Source organism: Prunus avium, chromosome 1 (assembly GCF_965620075.1).
Source record: "Prunus avium chromosome 1, drPruAviu1.hap1.1, whole genome shotgun sequence".
Taxonomy (NCBI): Eukaryota; Viridiplantae; Streptophyta; class Magnoliopsida; order Rosales; family Rosaceae; genus Prunus; species Prunus avium.
Window position 1 is genome coordinate 17590 of NC_142284.1, and position 21095 is coordinate 38684.

Below are 21095 nucleotides of genomic sequence, written 5' to 3' on the forward strand. Positions count from 1 at the left end.
TGGCTGATACAGGTTCTAGAAGTGGTGAATTTGATGGGAAAAAACATCAGGATTCAAATTAGAGATTGAGGATTCGAAAGGGCAGAAAAGATCAGCAAAAACAGGACTGAACCGGTTCAGCTAACCCAGTCCGTACAGTGAGCTAGGGTTGGCTGATACAGGTGCTAGAAGTGGTCAATATGATGGGAAAAAACATCCGGATTCAAATTAGAGATTGAAGATTCAAAAGGGCAGAAAAGATCAGCAAAAACAGGACTGAACCGGTTCAGCTAACCCAGTCCGTACAGTGAGCTAGGGTTGGCTGATACATGTGCTAGAAGTGGTCAATTTGATGGGAAAAAACATCAGGATTCAAATTAGAGATTGAGGATTTCAAAGGGCAGACAAGATCAGCAAAAACCAGATTTAACCGGTTCAGCTAACCCAGTCCGTACAGTGAGCTAGGGTTGGCTGATACAGGTGCTAGAAGTGGTCAATTTGATGGGAGAAAACATCAGGATTCAAATTAGACATTGACGATTCAAAAGGGCAGACGAGATCAGCAAAAACAAGACTGAACCGGTTCAGCTAACCCAATCCGTACAGTGAGCTAGGGTTGGCTAATACAGGTGCTAGAAGTGGTCAATTTGATGGGGAAAAATAGCAGGATACAAATTAGAGATTGAGGATTTAAAAGGATAGAAAAGATCTGCAAAAACAAAACTGAACCGGTTCAGCCAATACAGTGCTTACAGTGCGCTAGGGTTGGCCAGTTCAAAGTCTACGAGTTGTCAATTTGATTGCAAAAAAGATGGGAATTCAAATTAAAGATTGAGGATTCAAAAGGGTGGAAAATATCGGCAACAACAAGACTGAACCAGTTCAGCTAACCCTGTCCGTTCCGTGAGCTATGGTGGGCTGATACAGGTGCTAGAATTGGTCAATTTGATGGGAGAAAATACCATGGTTCAAATTAGAGATTGAGGATTCGGAAGGGCCGAAAAGTTCTGCAAAAACAAGACTAAATCGGTTCAGCTAACCCAGTCCGTACAGTGAGCTAGGGTTGGCTGATACAGGTAGTAGAAGTGGTCAATTTGATGGGAGAAAACATCAAGATTCAAATTAGAGATTGGGGATTCGAATGGGCAAAAAAGATCAGCAAAAACAGGACTGAACCGATTCAGCTAACCCAGTCCGTACAGTGAGCTAGGGTTGGCTAATACAGGTGCTAGAAGTGGTCAATTTGATGGGAGAAATGATCAGGATTCAAATTAGAGATTGGGGATTCAAATTAGAGATTTGGGATTCAAAAGGATAGAAAAGATCTGCAAAAACAAAACTGAACCGGTTCAGCAAATACAGTGCTTACAGTGCGCTAGGGTTGGCCGGTTCAACGTCTACGAATTTTTAATTTGATTGCAAAAAAGATGGGAATTCAAATTGGAGATTGAGGATTCAAAAGCGTGGAAAAGATCTGCAAAAACAAGACTGGATCGGTTCAGCTAACCAAGACCGTACAGTGAGCTAGGGTTGGCTGATACAGGTGCTAGAAGTGGTCAATTTGATGGGAAAAAACATCAGGATTCAAATTAGAGATTGAGGATTCAAAAGGGCATAAAAGTTCGGCAAAAAAAAGACTGAACCGGTTGAGCTAACCCAGTCCGTACAGTGAGCTAGGGTTGGCTGATACAGGTCCTAGAAGTGGTCAATTTGATGGGAGAAAACATCAAGATTCAAATTAGAGATTGAGGATTCGAAAGGGCAGAAAAGATCAGCAAAAACAGGACTGAAACGGTTCAGCTAACCCAGTCCGTACAGTGAGCTAGGGTTGGCTGATACAGGTGCTATAAGAGGTCAATTTGATGGGAGAAAACATCAGGATTCAAATTAGAGATTGGGGATTCCAAAGGGCAGAGAAGATCAGCAAAAACCAGACTAAACCGGTTCAGCTAACCCAGTCCGTACAGAGAGCTAAGGTTGGCTGATACAGGTGCTAGAACTGGTCAATTTAATAGGGAAAAATAACAGGATACAAATTAGAGATTGAGGATTCAAAAGGATAGAAAAGATCTGCAAAAACAAAACTGAACCGGTTCAGCCAATACAGTCCTTACAATGCGCTTGGGTTGGCCTGTTCAAAGTCTACGACTTGTCAATTTGAGTGGAAAAAGGATGGGAATTGAAATTGGAGATTGATGATTCAAAAGGGCAGAAAAGATCTGCAAAGGCAAGACTGAACCGGTTCAGCTAACCCAGACCGTACAGTGAGCTAGGATTGGCAGATACAGGTGCTAGAAGTGGTCAATTTGTTGGGAAAAAACATCAGGGTTCAAATTAGAGATTGAGGATTCAATAGGGTGAAAAACATTAGCAAAAACAAGACTGAACCGGTTCAGCTAACCCAGTCCGTTCCGTGAGCTACGGTTGGCTGATACAGGTGCTAGAAGTGGTCAATTTGATGGGAGAAAATACCAGGGTTCACATTAGAGATTGAGGAATCGGAAGGACAGAAAAGTTCTGCAAAAACAAGACTAAATCAATTCAGCTAACCCAGTCCGTAGAGTGAGCTAGGGTTGGCTGATACAGGTGCTAGAAGTGGTCAATTTGTTGGGAAAAAACATCAGTGTTCAAATTAGAGATTGAGGATTCAAAAGGGCAGAAAAGATATGCAAAAATAAGACTGAATCGGTTCAGCTAACCCAGTCCGTATAGTGAGATAGGGTTGGCTGATACAGGTGCTAGAAGTGGTCAATTTGTTAGGAAAAAACATCAGGGTTTAAATTAGAGATTGAGGATTCAAAAGGGGGGAAAATATCCGCAAAAACAAGACTGAACCGTTTCAGCTAGCCCAGTCCGTTCCGTGAGCAACGGTTGGCTGATACAGGTGCTAGAAGTGGTCAATTTGTTGGGAAAAAACATCGGGGTTCAAATTAGAGATTTAGGATTCAAAAGGGCAAAAAAGATATGCAAAAACAAGAATGAACCGGTTCAGCCAACCCAGTCCGTACAGTGAGCTAGGGTTGGCTGATACAGGTGCTAAAAGTGGTCAATTTGATGGGGAAAAATAGCAGGATACAAATTAGAGATTGAGGATTCAAAACGGCATAAAAGATCTGTAAAAACAAGACTGAACCGGTTCAGCTAACCCAGTCCGTACAGTGAGCTAGGGTTGGCTAATACAGGTGCTAGAAGTGGTCAATTTGATGGGGAAAAATAACAGGATACAAATTAGAGATTGAGGATTCAAAAGGATAGAAAAGACCTGCAAAAATAAAACTGAACCGGTTCAGCCAATACAGTGCTTACAGTGCGCTAGGGTTGGCCGGTTCAAAGTCTACGAGTTGTCAATTTCATTGCAAAAAAGATGGGAATTCAAATTAAAGATTGAGGATTCAAAAGGGTGGAAAATATACGCAAAAACAAGACTGAACCGGTTCAGCTAACCCAGTCCGTTCCGTGAGCTACGGTTGGTTGATACAGGTGCTAGAAGTGGTCAATTTGATATGTGAAAATACCAGGGTTCAAATTAGAGACTGAGGATTCAGAAGGTCAAAAGTTCCGCGAAAACACGACTAAATCGGTTCAGCTAACCCAGTCCGTAGAGTGAGCTAGGGTTGGCTGATACAGGTGCTAGAAGTGGTCAAAAGGGCAGACAATATCAGCAAAAACAAGACTAAACCGGTTCAGCTAACCCAGACCGTATAGTGACCTAGGGTTGGCTGATACAGGTGCTAGAAGTGGTCAATTTGATGGGAGAAAACATTAGGATTCAAATTAGAGATTGAGGATTCCAAAGGGCAGACAAGATCCGCAAAAACAGGACTGAACCGGTTCAACTAACCCAGTCCGTACAGTGAGCTAGGGTTGGCTGATACAGGTGCTAGAAGTGGTCAATTTGATGGGAGAAAACATCAGGATTCAATTTAGAGATTGAGGATTCAAAAGGGCAGAAAAGATCTGCAAAAACAAGACTGAACCGGTTCAGCTAACCCAGTCCGTACAGTGAGCTAGGGTTGGCTAATACAGGTGCTAGAAGGGTTGGCTAATACAGGTGCTAAACGGTTCAGCCAATATAGTGCTTACAGTGCGCTAGGGTTGGCCGGTTCAAAGTCTACGAGTTGTCAATTTGATTGCAAAAAAGATGGGAATTCAAATTAAAGATCCGCAAAAACAGGACTGAACCGGTTCAGCTACGGTTGGCTGATACAGGTGCTAGAAGTGGTCAATTTGATGAGAGAAAATACCAGGGTTCAAATTAGAGATTGGGGATTCAGAAGGGCAGAAAGGTTCTGCAAAAACAAGACTAAACCGGTTCAACTAACCCAGTCCGTAGAGTGAGCTAGGGTTGGCTGATACAGGTGCCCGAAGTGGTCAATTTGTTGGGAAAAAATACCAGGGTTCAAATTAGAGATTGAGGATTCAAAAGGGCAGAAAAGATCTGCAAAAACAAGACTGAACCGGTTCAGCTAACCTAGTCCGTACAGTGAGCTAGGGTTGGCTGATACAGGTACTAGAAGTGGTCATTTTATTGGTAAAAAATATGAACAATCAAATTAGAGATTGAGGATTCAAAAGGATAGAAAAGATCAACAAAAGCAAGACTAAACCAGTTTAGCTAACCCAGTCCGTACCGTGAGCTAGGGTTAGCTGATACAGGTGCTAGAAGTGGTCAAATTGATGGGAAAAAACATCAATATTCAAATTAGAGATTGAGGATTCAAAAGGGTAGAAAAGATCTGAAAGAACGAAACTGAACCGGTTCAGCTAACCCAGTCCGTACTGTGAGCTCGAGTTGGCTGATACAAGTGCTAGAAGTGGTCAATTTGGGGGGAAAAAATAGAAGGATTCAAATTAGATACTGAGGATTCAAAAGGATAGAAAAGATCGGCAAAAACAAAACTGAACCAGTTCAGCTAACCCAGTCTGTACAGTGCGCTAAGGTTGGCCGATTCAAAGGCTACGAGTGGTCAATTTACAAATTGAGGATTCAAAAGGGAAGAGAAGATATGCAAATACAAGACTGAACCAGTTCAGCTAATCCAGTCCGTATAGTGAGCTAGGGTTGGCTGATACAGGGGCTAGAAGTGGTCAATTTATTGGGAAAAAATATCTACAATCAAATTAGAGACTGAGGATTCAAAAGGACAGAAAAGATCAAACAAAAACAAGACTGAACCGGTTCAGCTAACCCAGTCTGTACAGTGGGCTAGGGTTGGCCGATTCAAAGGCTACAAGTGGTCAATTTACAAATTGAGGATTCAAAAGGGTAGAGAACATATTCAAATACAAGACTGAACCGGTTCAGTTAATCCAGTCCGTACAGTGAGCTAGGGTTGGCTGATACAGGGGCTAGATGTGGTCAATTTATTGGGAAAAAATATCAACAATCAAATTAGAAATTGAGGATTCAAAAGGACAGAAAAGATCCACAAAAACAAGACTAAACCAGTTCAGCTAACCCAGTCCGTACAGTGAGCTAGGGTTAACTGATACAGGTGCTAGAAGTTGGCAAATTGATGGGAAAAAACATCAGGATTCAAATTAGAGATTGAGGATTCAAAATGACAGATAAGATCTGCAAAAACAAGACTGAACCAGTTCAGCTAACCCAGTGCGTACAGTGAGCTTGGGTTGGCTGATACAAGTGCTACAATTGGTCAATTTTATGGGGAAAAACATCAGGATTCAAATTAGAGATTGAGCAATCAAAAGGACAGAAAAGATTCGCAAAAACAAAACTAAACAGGTTCAGCCAACCCAGTCTGTACAGTGCGCTAGGTTTGGCCGTTTCAAAGGCTATGAGTGTTCAACTTGATTGGAAAAAAGTTGAGAATTCATATTAGAGATTGAGGATTCAAAAGGGTAGAAAAGATCTGAAAAAACGAAACTGAACCGGTTCAACTAACCCAGTCTGTACGGTGGGCTATGGTTGGCCGATTCAAAGGTTACAAGTGGTCACTTTACAAATTGAGGATTCAAAAGGGTAGAGAAGATATGCAAATACAAGACTGAACCGGTTCAGCTAATCCAGTCCGTACAGTGAGTTAGGGTTGGCTGATACAGGGGCTAGAAGTGTTCGATTTATTGGGAAAAAATATCAACAATCAAATTAGAGATTGAGGATTCAAAAGGACAGAAAAGATTAACAAAGACAAGACAAAATCGGTTTAGCTAACCCAGTCCGTAAAGTGAGCTGGGGTTAGCTGATACAGGTGCTAGAAGTGGTCAAATTGATGGTAAAAAACATCAGGATTCAAATTAGAGATTGAGGATTCAAAAGGGTAGAAAAGATCTGAAAAAACGAAACTGAACCGGTTCAGCTAACCCAATCCGTACTGTGAGCTCGGGTTGGGTGATACGGATGCTAGAAGTGGTCAATTTGGGGGGAAAAAATACAAGGATTCAAAAGGATAGAAAAGATCGGCAAAAACAAAACTGAACCAGTTCAGCTAACCCAGTCTTTACAGTGCGTTAGGGTTGGCCGATTCAAAGGGTACAAGTGGTCAATTTACAAATTGAGGATTCAAATGGACAGATAAGATCAGCAAAAACAAGACTGAACCGTTTCAGCTAACCCAGTCCGTACAGCGAGCTAGGGTTGGCTGATACAAGTGCTACAATTGGTCAATTTGATGGGGAAAAACATCAGGATTCAAATTAGAGATTGAGCATTCAAAAGGACAGAAAACATTCGCAAAAACAAAACTGAACAGGTTCAGCCAACCCAGTTCGTACAGTGCGCTAGGTTTGGCCGGTTCAAAGGCTACGAGTGGTCCATTTGATTGGAAAAAAGTTGAGAATTCAAATTAGAGTTTGAGGAATCAAAAGGGTAGAAAAGATCTGAAAAAACGAAACTGAACAGGTTCAACTAACCCAGTCCGTACAGTGAGCTATGGTTGGCTTATACAGGTGCTAGAAGTGGTCAATTTGATGGGAAAATATATCAGGATTCAAATTAGAGATTGAGGATTCAAAAGGATAGAAAAGATCTGCAAAAACCATACTGAACCGGTTCAGCTAACCCAGTTTGTACAGTGCGCTAGGGTTGGCCGGTTCAAAGGCTACGAGTGGTCAATTTACAAATTGAGGATTCAAAAGGGTAGAGAAGATATGCAAATACAAGACTGAACCGGTTCAGCTAATCCAGTCCCTACAGTGAGCTGGGGTTGGCTGATACAGGGGCTAGAAGTGGTCAATTTTTTGGGAAAAAATATCAACAATCAAATTAGAGATTGGGGATTCAAAAGGACAGAAAAGGTCAGCAAAAACAAGACTAAACCGGTTCAGCTAACCCAGTCCGTACAGTGAGATAGGGTTGGCTGATACAGGTGCTAGAAGTGGTCATTTTATTGGGAAAAAATATGAACAATCAAATTAGAGATTGAGGATTCAAAAGGACAGAAAAGATCAACAAAAGCAAGACTAAACCAATTCAGCTAACCCAGTCCGTACAGTGGGCTAGGGTTAGCTGATACAGGTGCTAGAAGTGGTCACATTGATGGGAAAAAACATCAGGATTCAAATTAGAGATTGAGTATTCAAAAGGGTAGAAAAGATCTGAAAAAACGAAACTGAACCGGTTCAGCTAACCCAGTCCGTACTGTGAGCTCGGGTTGGCTGATACGATTGCTAGAAGTGGTCAATTTGGGGGGAAAAAATACAAGGATTCAAATTAGAGACTGAGGATTCAAAAGGATAGAAAAGATCGGCAAAAACAAAACTGAACCAGTTCAGCAAACCCAGTCTGTACAGTGCGCTAGGGTTGGCCGATTCAAAGGCTACAAGTGGTCAATTTACAAATTGAGGATTCAAAAGGGTAGAGAAGATATGCAAATACAAGACTGAACCGGTTCAGCTAATCCAGTCCCTACCGTGAGCTGGGGTTGGCTGATACAGGCGCTAGAAGTGGTCAATTTATTGGGAAAAAATATCAACAATCAAAGTAGAGATTGAGGATTCAAAAAGATGGAAAATATCAACAAAAACAAGACTAAACCGGTTCTGCTAACCCAGTCCTTAGAGTGAGCTAGGGTTAGCTGATACAGGTGCTAGAAGTGGTCAAATTGATGGGAAAAAACATCAGGATTCAAATTAGAGATTGAGGATTCCAAAGAGTACAAAAGATCTTAAAAAACGAAACCGAACCGGTTCAGCTAACCCAGTCTCTACTGTGAGCTCGGGTTGGCTGATACAGGTGCTAGAAGTGGTCAATTTGGTGGTAAAAAATACAAGGATTCAAATTAGAGACTGAGGATTCAAAAGGATAGAAGAGATCTGCAAAAACAAAAGTGAACCGGTTCAGCTAACCCAGCTGTACAGTGCGCTAGGGTTGGCCGATTCAAAGGCTACGAGTGGTCAATTTGATTGGAAAAAAGATGAGAATTCAAATTAGAGATTGTGGATTCGAAAGGGTAGAAAAGATCTGAAGAAACGAAACTGAACCGGTTTAGCTAACCCAGTCCGTACAGTGAGCTAGGGTTAGCTGATACAGGTGCTAGAAGTTGGCAAATTGATGGGGAAAAACCTCAGGATTCAAATTAGAGATTGAGGATTCAAATGGACAGATAAGATTTGCAAAAACAAGACTGAACCGGTTCAGCTAACCCAGTCCGTACTGTGAGCTCGGGTTGGCTGATACAGGTGCTTGAAGTGGTCAATTTGGGGGAAAAAAATACAAGGATTCAAATTAGAGAGTGAGGATTCAAAAGGATAGAAAAGATCGGCAAAAACAAAACTGAACGAATTCAGCTAACCCAGTCTGTACAGTGCGCTAGGGTTGGCCGATTCAAAGGCTACGAATGGTCAATTTACAAATTGAGGATTCAAAAGGGTAGAGAAGATATGCAAATACAAGACTGAACCGATTCAGCTAATCCAGTCCGTACAGCGAGCTAGGGTTGGCTGATACAGGGGCTAGAAGTGGTCAATTTTTTGGGAAAAAATATCAACAATCAAATTAGAGATTGAGGATTCAAAAGGACAGAAAAGATCAGCAAAAAAAAGACTAAACCGATTCAGCTAACCCAGTCCGTACAATGTGCTCGGGTTGGCTGATACAGGTGCTAGAAGTGGTCAATTTAGTGGGGAAAAATACAAGGATTCAAATTAGAGACTGCAAAAACAAAATTGAACCGGTTTAGCTAACACAGTCTGTACAGTGCGCTAGGGTTGGCCGATTCAAAGGCTACGAGTGGTCAATTTGATAGGAAAAAGGATGAGAATTCAAATTAGATATTGAGGATTCAAAAGGGTAGAAAAGATCTAAAGAAACGAAACTGAACCGGTTCATCTAACCCAGTCCGTACAGTGAGCTAGGATTTGCTGATACAGGTGCTAGAAGTGGTCAATTTGGTGGGAAAAAATGTCAGGATTCAAATTAGAGTTTGAGGATTCAAAAGGATAGAAAAGATCTGTAAAAATAAAACTGAATCGGTTCAGCTAACCCAATCTGTACAGTGCTCTAGGGTTGGCCGATTCAAAGGCTACGAGTGGTCAATTTGTTAGGAAAAAAGATGAGAATTCAAATTACAAATTGAGGATTCAAAAGGGTAGAGAAGATATACAAATACAAGACTGAACTGGTTCAGCTAATCCAGTCCGTACAGTGAGCTAGGGTTCGCTGATACAAGGGATAGAAGTGGTCAATTTATTGGGAAAAAATATCAACAATCAAATTTGAGATTGGGGATTCAAAAGGACAGAAAAGATATGCAAAAACAAGATTGAACCGGTTCAGCTAACCCAGTCCATACGGTGAGCTAGGGTTGGCTGATACAAGTGCTAGAATTGGTCAATTTGATGGGGAAAAATATCAGGATTCAAAATAGAGACTAAGGATTCAAAAGGACTGAAAAGATCCGCAAAAACAAAACTGAACAGGTTCAGCCAACCCAGTCCGTACAGTGCGCTACGTTTGGCTTATACAGGTGCTAGAAGTGGTCAATTTGATGGGAAAAAATATCAGGATTCAAATTAGAGATTGAGGATTCAAAAGGATAGAAAAGATCTGCAAAAACCAAACTGAACCGGTTCAGCTAACCCAATATGTACAGTGCGCTAGGGTTGGCCGATTCAAAGGCTACGAGTGGTCAATGTACAAATTAAGGATTCAAAAGGGTAGAGAAGATATGCAAATACAAGACTGAACCGGTTCAGCTAATCTAGTCCATACAGTGCGCTAGGTTTGGCCGGTTCAAAAGGCTACGAGTGGTCAATTTGATTGGAAAAAAGTTGAGAATTCAATTTAGAGAGTGAGGATTCAAAAGGGTAGAAAAGATCTGAAAAAACGAAACTGAACCGGTTCAGCTAACCCAGTCTGTACAGTCCGCTAGGGTTAGGCAATTCAATGGCTAGGGGTGGTCAATTTGATAGGAAAAAAGCGAAGGATTCAAAAGGATAGAAAAGAACTGGAAAAACGAAGCTAAACCGGTTCAGCTAACCCAGTCTGTACGGTGACCTAGGGTTGGCTGATACAGGGGCAAGAAGTGGTCAATTTGGTGGGAAAAAATATCATGATTCCAATTAGAGATTGAGGATTCAAAAGGACAATAAAGATCTACAAAAACAAGACTGAACCGGTTCATCTAACCCTGTCCGTACATTGCGCTAGGTTTGTCCGTTTCAAAGGCTACGAGTGGTCAATTTGATAGGAAAAAAGATGACAATTCAAATTAGAAATTGAAGATTCAAAAGGGTAGAAAAGATCTGAAGAAACGAAACTGAACCGGTTTAGCTAACCCAGTCCGTACAGCGAGCTAGGATTGGCTGATACAGGTGCTAAAAGTGCTCAATTTGGTGGGAAAAAATATCAGGATTCAAATTAGAGATTGAGGATTCAAAAGGGAAGAGAAGATATGCAAATACAAGACTGAACCGGTTCAGCTAATCCAGTCTGTACAGTGAGGTAGGGTTGGCTGATACGGGGGCTAGAAGTGGTCAATTTACTGGGAAAAAATATCAACAATCGAATTTGAGATTGAGGATTCAAAAGGAAAGAAAAGATCCGCAAAAAAAAGACTAAACCGGTTCAGCTAACCCTGTTCGTACATTGAGCTGGGGTTGGTTGATACAGGTGCTAGAAGTGGGCAAATTGATGGGAAAAAACATCAGGATTCAAATTAGAGATTGAGGATTCAAAAGGACAGAAAAGATCTGAAAAAACGAAAGTGAACCGGTTCACCTAACCCAGTCCGTACAGTGAGCTAGGGTTGGCTGATACAAGTGCTACAATTGGTCAATTTGATGGGGAAAAACATCAGGATTCAAATTAGAGATTGAGCATTCAAAAGGACAGAAAAGATCCGCAAAAACAAAACTGAGCAGGTTCACCCCACCTAGTCCGTACAGTGTGCCAGGTTTGGCCGGTTCAAAGGCTACGAGTGGTCAATTTGATTGCAAAAAAGTTGAGAATTCAAATTAGATATTGAGTATTCAAAAGGTTAGAAAATGTCTGAAAAAACGAAACTGAACCGGTTCAGCTAACCCAGTCCGTACAGTGAGCTAGGGTTGGCTTATACAGGTAATACAAGTGGTCAATTTGGTGGGAAAAAATATCACGGTTCAAATTAGAGATTGAGGATTCAAAAAGACAGAAAAGATCAGCAAAAAAAGTCTAAACCGGTTCAGCAAACCCTGTTCGTACAATGAGCTTGGGTTGGCTGATACAGGTGCTAGAAGTGGGCAAATTGATGGGAAAAAACACCAGGATTCAAATTAGAGATTGAGGATTCAAAAGAATAGAAAAGATCTGCAAAAACAATACTGAACCGGTTCAGCTAACCCAGTCCGTACAGTGAGCTAGGGTTGGCTTATACAGGTAATACAAGTGTTCAATTTGGTGGGAAAAAATATCACGGTTCAAATTAGAGATTGAGGATTAAAATGGATAGAAAAGATCTGCAAAAACCAAACTGAACCGGTTCAGCTAACCCAGTATGTACAATGGGCTAGGGTTGGCCGATTCAAAAGGGTAGAAAAGATCTGAAAAACGAAAGTGAACCGGTTTAGCTAACCCAGTTCGTACTGTGAGCTCGGGTTGGCTGATACAGGTGCTAGAAGTGGTCAATTTGATAGGAAAGAAGATGAGAATTCAAATTAGAAATTGGGCATACAAAAGGGTAGAAAAGATCTGAAGAAACGAAACTGAACCGGTTCAGCTAACCCAGTCCGTACAGCGAGCTAGGATTGGCTGATACAGGTGCTAGAAGTGGTCAATTTGGTGGGAAAAAAAATCAGGATTCAAATTAGAGATTGAGGATTCAAAAGGATATAAAAGATCTGCAAAAACCAAACTGAACCGGTTCAGCTAACCCAGTCTGTAGAGTGCGCTAGGGTTGGCCGATTCGAAGGCTACGAGTGGTCAATTTACAAATTGAGGATTCAAAAGGGTAGAGAAGATATGCAAATACAAGACTGAACCGGTTCAGCTAATCTAGTCCGTACAGTGAGGTAGGGTCGGCTGATACAGGGGCTAGAAGTGGTCAATTTATTGGGAAAAAATATCAACAATCGAATTAGAGATTGAGGATTCAAAAGGACAGAAAAGATCAGCAAAAAAAAGACTAAACCGGTTCAGCTAACCCTGTTCGTACAATGAGCTTGGTTTGGCTGATACAGGTGCTAGAAGTGGGCAAATGGATGGGAAAAAACATCAGGATACAAATTAGAGATTGAGGATTCAAAAGTACAGAAAAGATCTGCAAAAACAATACTGAACCGGTTCAACTAACCCAGTCCGTATGGTGAGCTAGGGTTGGCTGATACAAGTGCTACAATTGGTCAATTTGATGGGGAAAAACATCAGGATTCAAATCAGAGATTGAGCATTCAAAAGGACAGAAAAGATCCGCAAAAACAAAACTGAGCAGGTTCACCCAACCTAGTCCGTACAGTGTGCTAGGTTTGGCCGGTTCAAAGGCTACGAGTGGTCAATTTTATTGGAAAAGACTTGAGAATTCAAATTAGATATTGCGGATTCAAAAGGGTAGAAAAGGTCTGAAAAAATGAAACTGAACCGGTTCAGCTAACCCAGTCCGTACAGTGAGCTAGGGTTGGCTTATACAGGTAATACAAGTGGTCAATTACAAGTGGTCAATTTGGTGGGAAAAAATATCAGGGTTCAAATTTGAGATTGGGGATTAAAAAGAATAGAAAAGATCTGCAAAAACCAAACTGAACCGGTTCAACTAACCCAGTCTGTACAGTGGGCTAGGGAAGAGAAGATATGCAAATACAAGACTGAACCGGTTCAGCTAATCCAGTTCGTACAGTGAGGTGGGGTTGGCTGATACAGGGGTTAGAAGTGGTCAATTTATTGGGTAAAAATATCAACAATCAAATTAGAGATTGAGGATTCAAAAGGACAGAAAAGATAAAAAAAACAAGACAAAACCGATTCAGCTAACCCAGTCCGTACAGTGAGCTAGGGTTAGTTGACACAGGTGCTAGAAGTGGTCAAATTGATGGGAAAAAACATCAAGATTCAAATTAGAGATTGAGGATTCAAAAGGGTAGAAAAGACCTGAAAAACGAAAGTGAACCGGTTCAGCTTATCCAGTCCGTACTGTGAGCTCGGGTTGGCTGATACAGGTGCTAGAAGTGGTCAATTTGGGGGGAAAAAATAGAAGGATTCAAATTAGAGACTGAGGATTCGAAAGGATAGAAAGGATCTGCAAAAATAAAACTGAACCGATTCAGCTAACCCAGTCTGTACAGTGCGCTAGGGTTGGCCGATTCAAAGGCTACGAGTGGTCAATTTGATAGGAAAAAAGATGACAATTGAAATTAGAGATTGAGGATTCAAAAGGGTAGAAAAGATCTGTTAAAACGAAACTAAACCGGTTCAGCTAACCCAGTCTGTACGGTGAGCTAGGGTTGGCTGATACAGGTGCAAGAAGTGATCAATTTGGTGGGAAAAAATATCATGATTCCAATTAGAGATTGAGGATTCAAAAGGACAATCAAGATCTGCAAAAACAAGACGGAACCGGTTCATCTTACCCTGTCCGTACAGTGCGCTAGGTTTGTCCGTTTCAAAGGCTACGAGTGGTCAATTTGATTGGAAAAAAGATGAGAATTCAAATTAGAAATTGAGGATTCAAAAGGGTAGAAAAGATCTGAAGAAACGAAACTGAACCGGTTCAGCTAACCCAGTCCGTACAGCGAGCTTGGATTGGCTGATACAGGTGCTAGAAGTGGTCAATTTGGTGGGAAAAAATATCAGGATTCAAATTAGAGATTGAGGATTCAAAAGGATAGAAAAGATCTGCAAAAACCAAACTGAACCGGTTCAGCTAACCCAGTCTGTAGAGTGCGCTAGGGTTGGCCGATTAGACGGCTACGAGTGGTCAATTCACAAATTGAGGATTCAAAAGGGTAGAGAAGATATGCAAATACAATACCGAACCGGTTCAGCTAATCTAGTCCGTACAGTGAGGTAGGGTCGGCTGATACAGGGGCTAGAAGTGGACAATTTATTGGGAAAAAATATCAACAATCGAATTAGAGATTGAGGATTCAAAAGGACAGAAAAGATCAGCAAAAAAAAGACTAAACCGGTTCAGCTAACCCTGTTCGTACAATGAGCTAGGTTTGGCTGATACAGGTGCTAGAAGTGGGCAAATGGATGGGAAAAAACATCAGGATTCTAATCAGAGATTGAGGATTCAAAAGGACAGAAAAGATCCGCAAAAACAAAACTGAGCATGTTCACCCAACCTAGTCCGTACAGTGTGCCAGGGTTGGCCAGTTCAAAGGCTACGAGTGGTCAATTTGATTGGAAAAAACTTGAGAATTCAAATTAGAGATTGAGGATTCAAAAGGATAGAAAAGGTCTGAAAAAATGAAACTGAACCGGTTCAGCTAACCCAGTCCGTACAGTGAGCTAGGGTTGGCTTATACAGGTAATACAAGTTGTCAATTTGGTGGGAAAAAATATCAGGGTTCAAGTTAGGGATTGAGGATTAAAAAGGATAGAAAAGATCTGCAAAAACCAAACTGAACCGGTTCATATAACCCAACTTGTACAGTGGGCTAGGGTTGCCCAATTCAAAGGCTACGAGTGGTCAGTTTACAAATTGAGGATTCAAAAGGGTAGAGAAGATATGCAAATACAAGACTGAACCGGTTCAGCTAATCCAGTCCGTACAGTGAGGTAGGGTTGGCGGATACAGGAGCTAGAAGTGGTCAATTTATTGGGTAAAAATATCAACAATCAAATTAGATATTGAGGATTCAAAAGGACAGAAAAGATCAACAAAAACAAGACAAAACCGGTTCAGCTAACCCAGTCCGTACAGTGAGCTAGGGTTAGCTGATACAGGTGCTAGAAGTGGTCAAATTGATAGGAAAAGACATCAGGATTCAAATTAGAGATTGAGGATTCAAAAGGTAGAAAGGATCTGAAAAAACGAAAGTAAACCGGTTCAGCTAACCCAGTCTGTACAGTGCGCTAGGGTTGGCCGATTCAAAGGCTACGAGTGGTCAATTTGATAGGAAAAAAGATGAGAATTCAAATTAGAGATTGAGGATTCAAAAGGGTAGAAAAGATCTGGAAAAATGAAACTAAACCGGTTCAGCTAAACTAGTCTGTACGGTGAGCTAGGGTTGGCTGATACAGGTGCAAGAAGTGGTCAATTTTGTGGGAAAAAATATCACGATTCCAATTAGAGATTGAGGATTCAAAAGGACAGTAAAGATCTGCAAAAACAAGACTGAACCGGTTCAGCTAACCCAGTTCGTACACTGCGCTAGGTTTGTCCGCTTCAAAGGCTACGAGTGGTCAATTTGATTGGAAAAAAGTTGAGAATTCAAATTAGAGATTGAGGATTCAAAAGGGTAGAAAAGATCTGAAAAAATGAAATGGAACCGGTTCAGCTAACACAGTCCGTACAGTGAGCTAGGGTTGGCTGATACAGGTGCTAGAACCGGTGAATTTGATTGGAAAAAATATCAGTATTCAAATTAGAGATTTGGGATTCCAAAGGATAGATAAGATCTGCAAAAAAAAAAAAAAAAAAACCGGTAAAGCGAACCCAGTCTGTACAGTTCGCTAGGATATGCAAATACAGGACTGAACCGGTTCAGCTAATCCAGTTCGTACAGTGAGCTGAGGTTGGCTGATACAGCGGCTAGAAGTTATCAATTTATTGGGGACAAATTTCAAAAATCAAATTTGAGATTGAGGATTCAAAAGGGTAGAAAAGATCTGAAGAAACGAAACTGAACCGGTTCAGCTAACCCAGTCCGTACAGTGAGCTAGGGTTGGCTGATACAGGTGCCACAGTGGTCAAATTGATGGGAAAAAATATCAGGATTCAAATTAGAGATTGAGGATTTAAAAGGACAGAAAAGATCTGCAAAAACAAGACTGAACCAGTTCAGCTAACCTAGCCCGTACCACCGTACAGTGAGCTACGGTTGGCTGATACAAGTACTAGAATTGGTCAAATTAATGGGGAAAAACATCAGGATTCAAATTAGAGATTGAGCATTCAAAAGGACAGAAACAATCTGCAAAACAAAACTGAACAGGTTCAGCCAATCCAATCCGTACAGTGCGCTAGGTTTGGCCGGTTCAAAGGCTACGAGTGGTCAATTTGATAGGAAAAAAGATGAGAATTCAAATTTCAAATTGAGAATTCAAAAGGGTAGTGAAGATATAAAAATACATGACTGAACCAGTTCAGCTAATACAGTCCGTAAAGTGAGCTAGGGTTGGCTAATACAGGGGCTAGAGTTGGTCAATTTATTGGGAAAAAATATGAACAATCGAATTAGAGATAGAGGATTCAAAAGGACAGAAAATATCAGCAAAAAAAAGACTAAAAGGGTTCAGCTAACCCTGTCCGTACAATGAGCTAGGGTTGGCTGATACAGGTGCTAGAAGTGGGCAAATTGATGGGAAAAAACATCTGGATTCAAATTAGAGATTGAGGATTCAAAAGGACTGAAAAGATCTGCAAAAACAATACTGAACCGGTTCAGCTAACCCAGTCCGTACAGTGAGCTAGGGTTGGCTGATACAAGTGCTACAATCGGTCAATTTGATGGGGAAAAACATCAGGATTCAAATTAGAGATTGAGCATTCAAAGGGACAGAAAAGATCCGCAATAACAAAACTGAGCAGGTTCACCCAACCTAGTCCGTACAGTGCGCTAGGTTTGGCCGGTTCAAAGGCTACGAGTGGTCAATTTGATTGGAAAAAACTTGAGAATTCAAATTTGAGATTGAGGATTCAAAAGGGTAGAAAAGGTCTGAAAAAACGAAACTGAACCGGTTCAGCTAACCCAGTCCGTACAGTGAGCTAGGGTTGGCTTATACAGGTAATACAAGTGGTCAATTTGGTGGGAAAAAATATCAAGGTTCAAATTAGAGATTGAGGATTCAAAAGGATAGAAAAGATCTTCAAAAACCAAACTGAACCGGTTCAGCTAACCCAGTCTGTACAGTGGGCTAGAGTTGGCCGATTCAAAGGCTACGGGTGGTCAATTTACAAATTGAGGATTCAAAAGGGTAGAGAAGATATCCAAGTACAAGACCAAATCGGTTCAGCTAATCCAGTCCGTACAGTGAGCTAGGGTTGGCTGATACAGGGGCCAGAAGTGGTCAATTTAATGCGAAAAATATCAACAATCAAACTAGAGATTGAGGATTCAAAACGACAGAAAAGATCAACCAAAACAAGACTAAGCCAGTTCAGTTAACCCAGTCCGTACAGTGAGCTAGGGTTGGCTGATACAAGTGCTACAATTGGTCAATTTGATGGGGGAAAACATCAGGATTCAAATTAGAGATTGAGCATTAAAAAGGACAGAAAAGATCCGCAAAAACAAAACTGAACAGGTTCAGCCAACCCAGTCCGTACAGTGCGCTAGGTTTGGCCGGTTCAAAGGCTACGAGTGGTCAATTTGATTGGAAAAAAGTTGAGAATTCAAAATAGAGATTGAGGATTCAGAAGGGTAGAAAAGATCTGAAAAAACGAAACTGAACCGGTTCAGCTAACTCAGTCCGTACAGTGAGCTATCGTTGGCTTATACAGGTGCTAGAAGTGGTCAATTTGGGGGGAAAAAATATCAGGATTCAAATTAGAGATTAGGATTCCAAATGATAGAAAAGATCTGCAAAAACCAAACTGAACCGGTTCAGCTAACCCACTCTGTACAATGCGCTAGGGTTGGCCGATTCAAAGGCTACGAGTGGATAATTTACAAATTAAGGATTCAAAAGGGTAGAGAAGATATGCAAATACAAGACTGAACCGGTTTAGCTAATCCAGTCCGTACAGTGAGCTAGGGTTGGCTGATACAGGGGCTAGAGGTGGTCAATTTATTGGGAAAAAGTATCAACAATCAAATTAGAGATTGAGGATTCAAAATGACCGACAAGATTACCAAAAACAAGACTAAATCGGTTCAGCAAATCCAATCCGTACAGTGACCTAGGGTTGGCTGATACAGGTGCTAAAAGTGGTCAATTTGATAGGAACAAACATCATGATTCAAATTTGAGATTGAGGATTCAAAAGGATAGAAAAGGTCTGCGAAAACAAGATTGTACCGGTTCAGCTAACCCAGCCCGTACCACTGTACAGTGAGCTAGGGTTGGCTAATACAAGTGCTAGAATTGGTCAATTTGATGGGGGAAAACATTAGGATTCAAATTAGAGATTGAGCATTCAAAAGGACAAAAGATCCGCCAAACAAAACTGAACAGATTCAACCAACCCAGTCCGTACACTGCGCTAGGTTTGGACGGTTCAAAGGCTACGAGTTGTCAATTTGATAGGAAAAAAATGAGAATTCAAATTACAAATTGAAGATTCAAAAGGGTAGAGACGATATAAAAATACAAGACTGAACCGGTTCACCTAATCCAGTCCGTTCAGTGAGCTAGGATTCGCTGATACAGGGGCTAGAAGTGGTCAATTTATTGGGATAAAATATCAACAATCGAATTAGAGATTGAGGATTCAAAGGGATAGAAAAGATCAACAAAAAAAGATTAAACCGGTTCAGCTAACCCAGTCCATACAGTGAGCTAGAATTAGCTGATACAGGTGCTAGAAGTGGTCAAATTGATGGGAAAAAACCTCAGGATTCAAATTAGAGATTGAGGGTTCAAAAGGCCAGAAAAGATTTGCAAAAACAAGACTGAACCGGTTCAGTTAACCCAGTCCGTACAGTGAGCTAGGGTTGGCTGATACAAGTGCTACAATTGGTCTATTTGTTGGGGAAAAACATCGGGATTCAAATTAGAGATTGAGCATTAAAAAGGACAGAAAAGATCCGCAAAAACAAAACTGAACAGGTTCAGCCAACCCAGTCCGTACAGTGCGCTAGGTTTGGCCGGTTCAAAGGCTACGAGTGGTCAATTTGATTGGAAAAAAGTTGAGAATTCAAAATAGAGATTGAGGATTCAGAAGGGTAGAAAAGATCTGAAAAAACGAAACTGAACCGGTTCAGCTAACTCAGTCCGTACAGTGAGCTATCGTTGGCTTATACAGGTGCTAGAAGTGGTCAATTTGGGGGGAAAAAATATCAGGATTCAAATTAGAGATTAGGATTCCAAATGATAGAAAAGATCTGCAAAAACCAAACTGAACCGGTTCAGCTAACCCACTCTGTACAATGCGCTAGGGTTGGCCGATTCAAAGGCTACGAGTGGATAATTTACAAATTAAGGATTCAAAAGGGTAGAGAAGATATGCAAATACAAGACTGAACCGGTTTAGCTAATCCAGTCCGTACAGTGAGCTAGGGTTGGCTGATACAGGGGCTAGAGGTGGTCAATTTATTGGGAAAAAGTATCAACAATCAAATTAGAGATTGAGGATTCAAAATGACCGACAAGATTACCAAAAACAAGACTAAATCGGTTCAGCAAATCCAATCCGTACAGTGACCTAGGGTTGGCTGATACAGGTGCTAAAAGTGGTCAATTTGATAGGAACAAACATCATGATTCAAATTTGAGATTGAGGATTCAAAAGGGTTGAAAAGGTCTGCGAAAACAAGATTGTACCGGTTCAGCTAACCCAGCCCGTACCACTGTACAGTGAGCTAGGGTTGGCTAATACAAGTGCTAGAATTGGTCAATTTGATGGGGGAAAACATTAGGATTCAAATTAGAGATTGAGCATTCAAAAGGACAAAAGATCCGCCAAACAAAACTGAACAGATTCAACCAACCCAGTCCGTACACTGCGCTAGGTTTGGACGGTTCAAAGGCTACGAGTTGTCAATTTGATAGGAAAAAAATGAGAATTCAAATTACAAATTGAAGATTCAAAAGGGTAGAGACGATATAAAAATACAAGACTGAACCGGTTCACCTAATCCAGTCCGTTCAGTGAGCTAGGATTCGCTGATACAGGGGCTAGAAGTGGTCAATTTATTGGGATAAAATATCAACAATCGAATTAGAGATTGAGGATTCAAAGGGATAGAAAAGATCAACAAAAAAAGATTAAACCGGTTCAGCTAACCCAGTCCATACAGTGAGCTAGAATTAGCTGATACAGGTGCTAGAAGTGGTCAAATTGATGGGAAAAAACCTCAGGATTCAAATTAGAGATTGAGGGTTCAAAAGGCCAGAAAAGATTTGCAAAAACAAGACTGAACCGGTTCAGTTAACCCAGTCCGTACAGTGAGCTAGGGTTGGCTGATACAAGTGCTACAATTGGTCTATTTGTTGGGGAAAAACATCGGGATTCAAATTAGAGATTGAGCATTAAAAAGGACAGAAAAGATCCGCAAAAACAAAACTGAACAGGTTCAGCCAACCCAGTCCGTACAGTGCGCTAGGTTTGGCCGGTTCAAAGGCTACGAGTGGTCAATTTGATTGGAAAAAAGTTGAGAATTCAAAATAGAGATTGAGGATTCAGAAGGGTAGAAAAGATCTGAAAAAACGAAACTGAACCGGTTCAGCTAACTCAGTCCGTACAGTGAGCTATCGTTGGCTTATACAGGTGCTAGAAGTGGTCAATTTGGGGGGAAAAAATATCAGGATTCAAATTAGAGATTAGGATTCCAAATGATAGAAAAGATCTGCAAAAACCAAACTGAACCGGTTCAGCTAACCCACTCTGTACAATGCGCTAGGGTTGGCCGATTCAAAG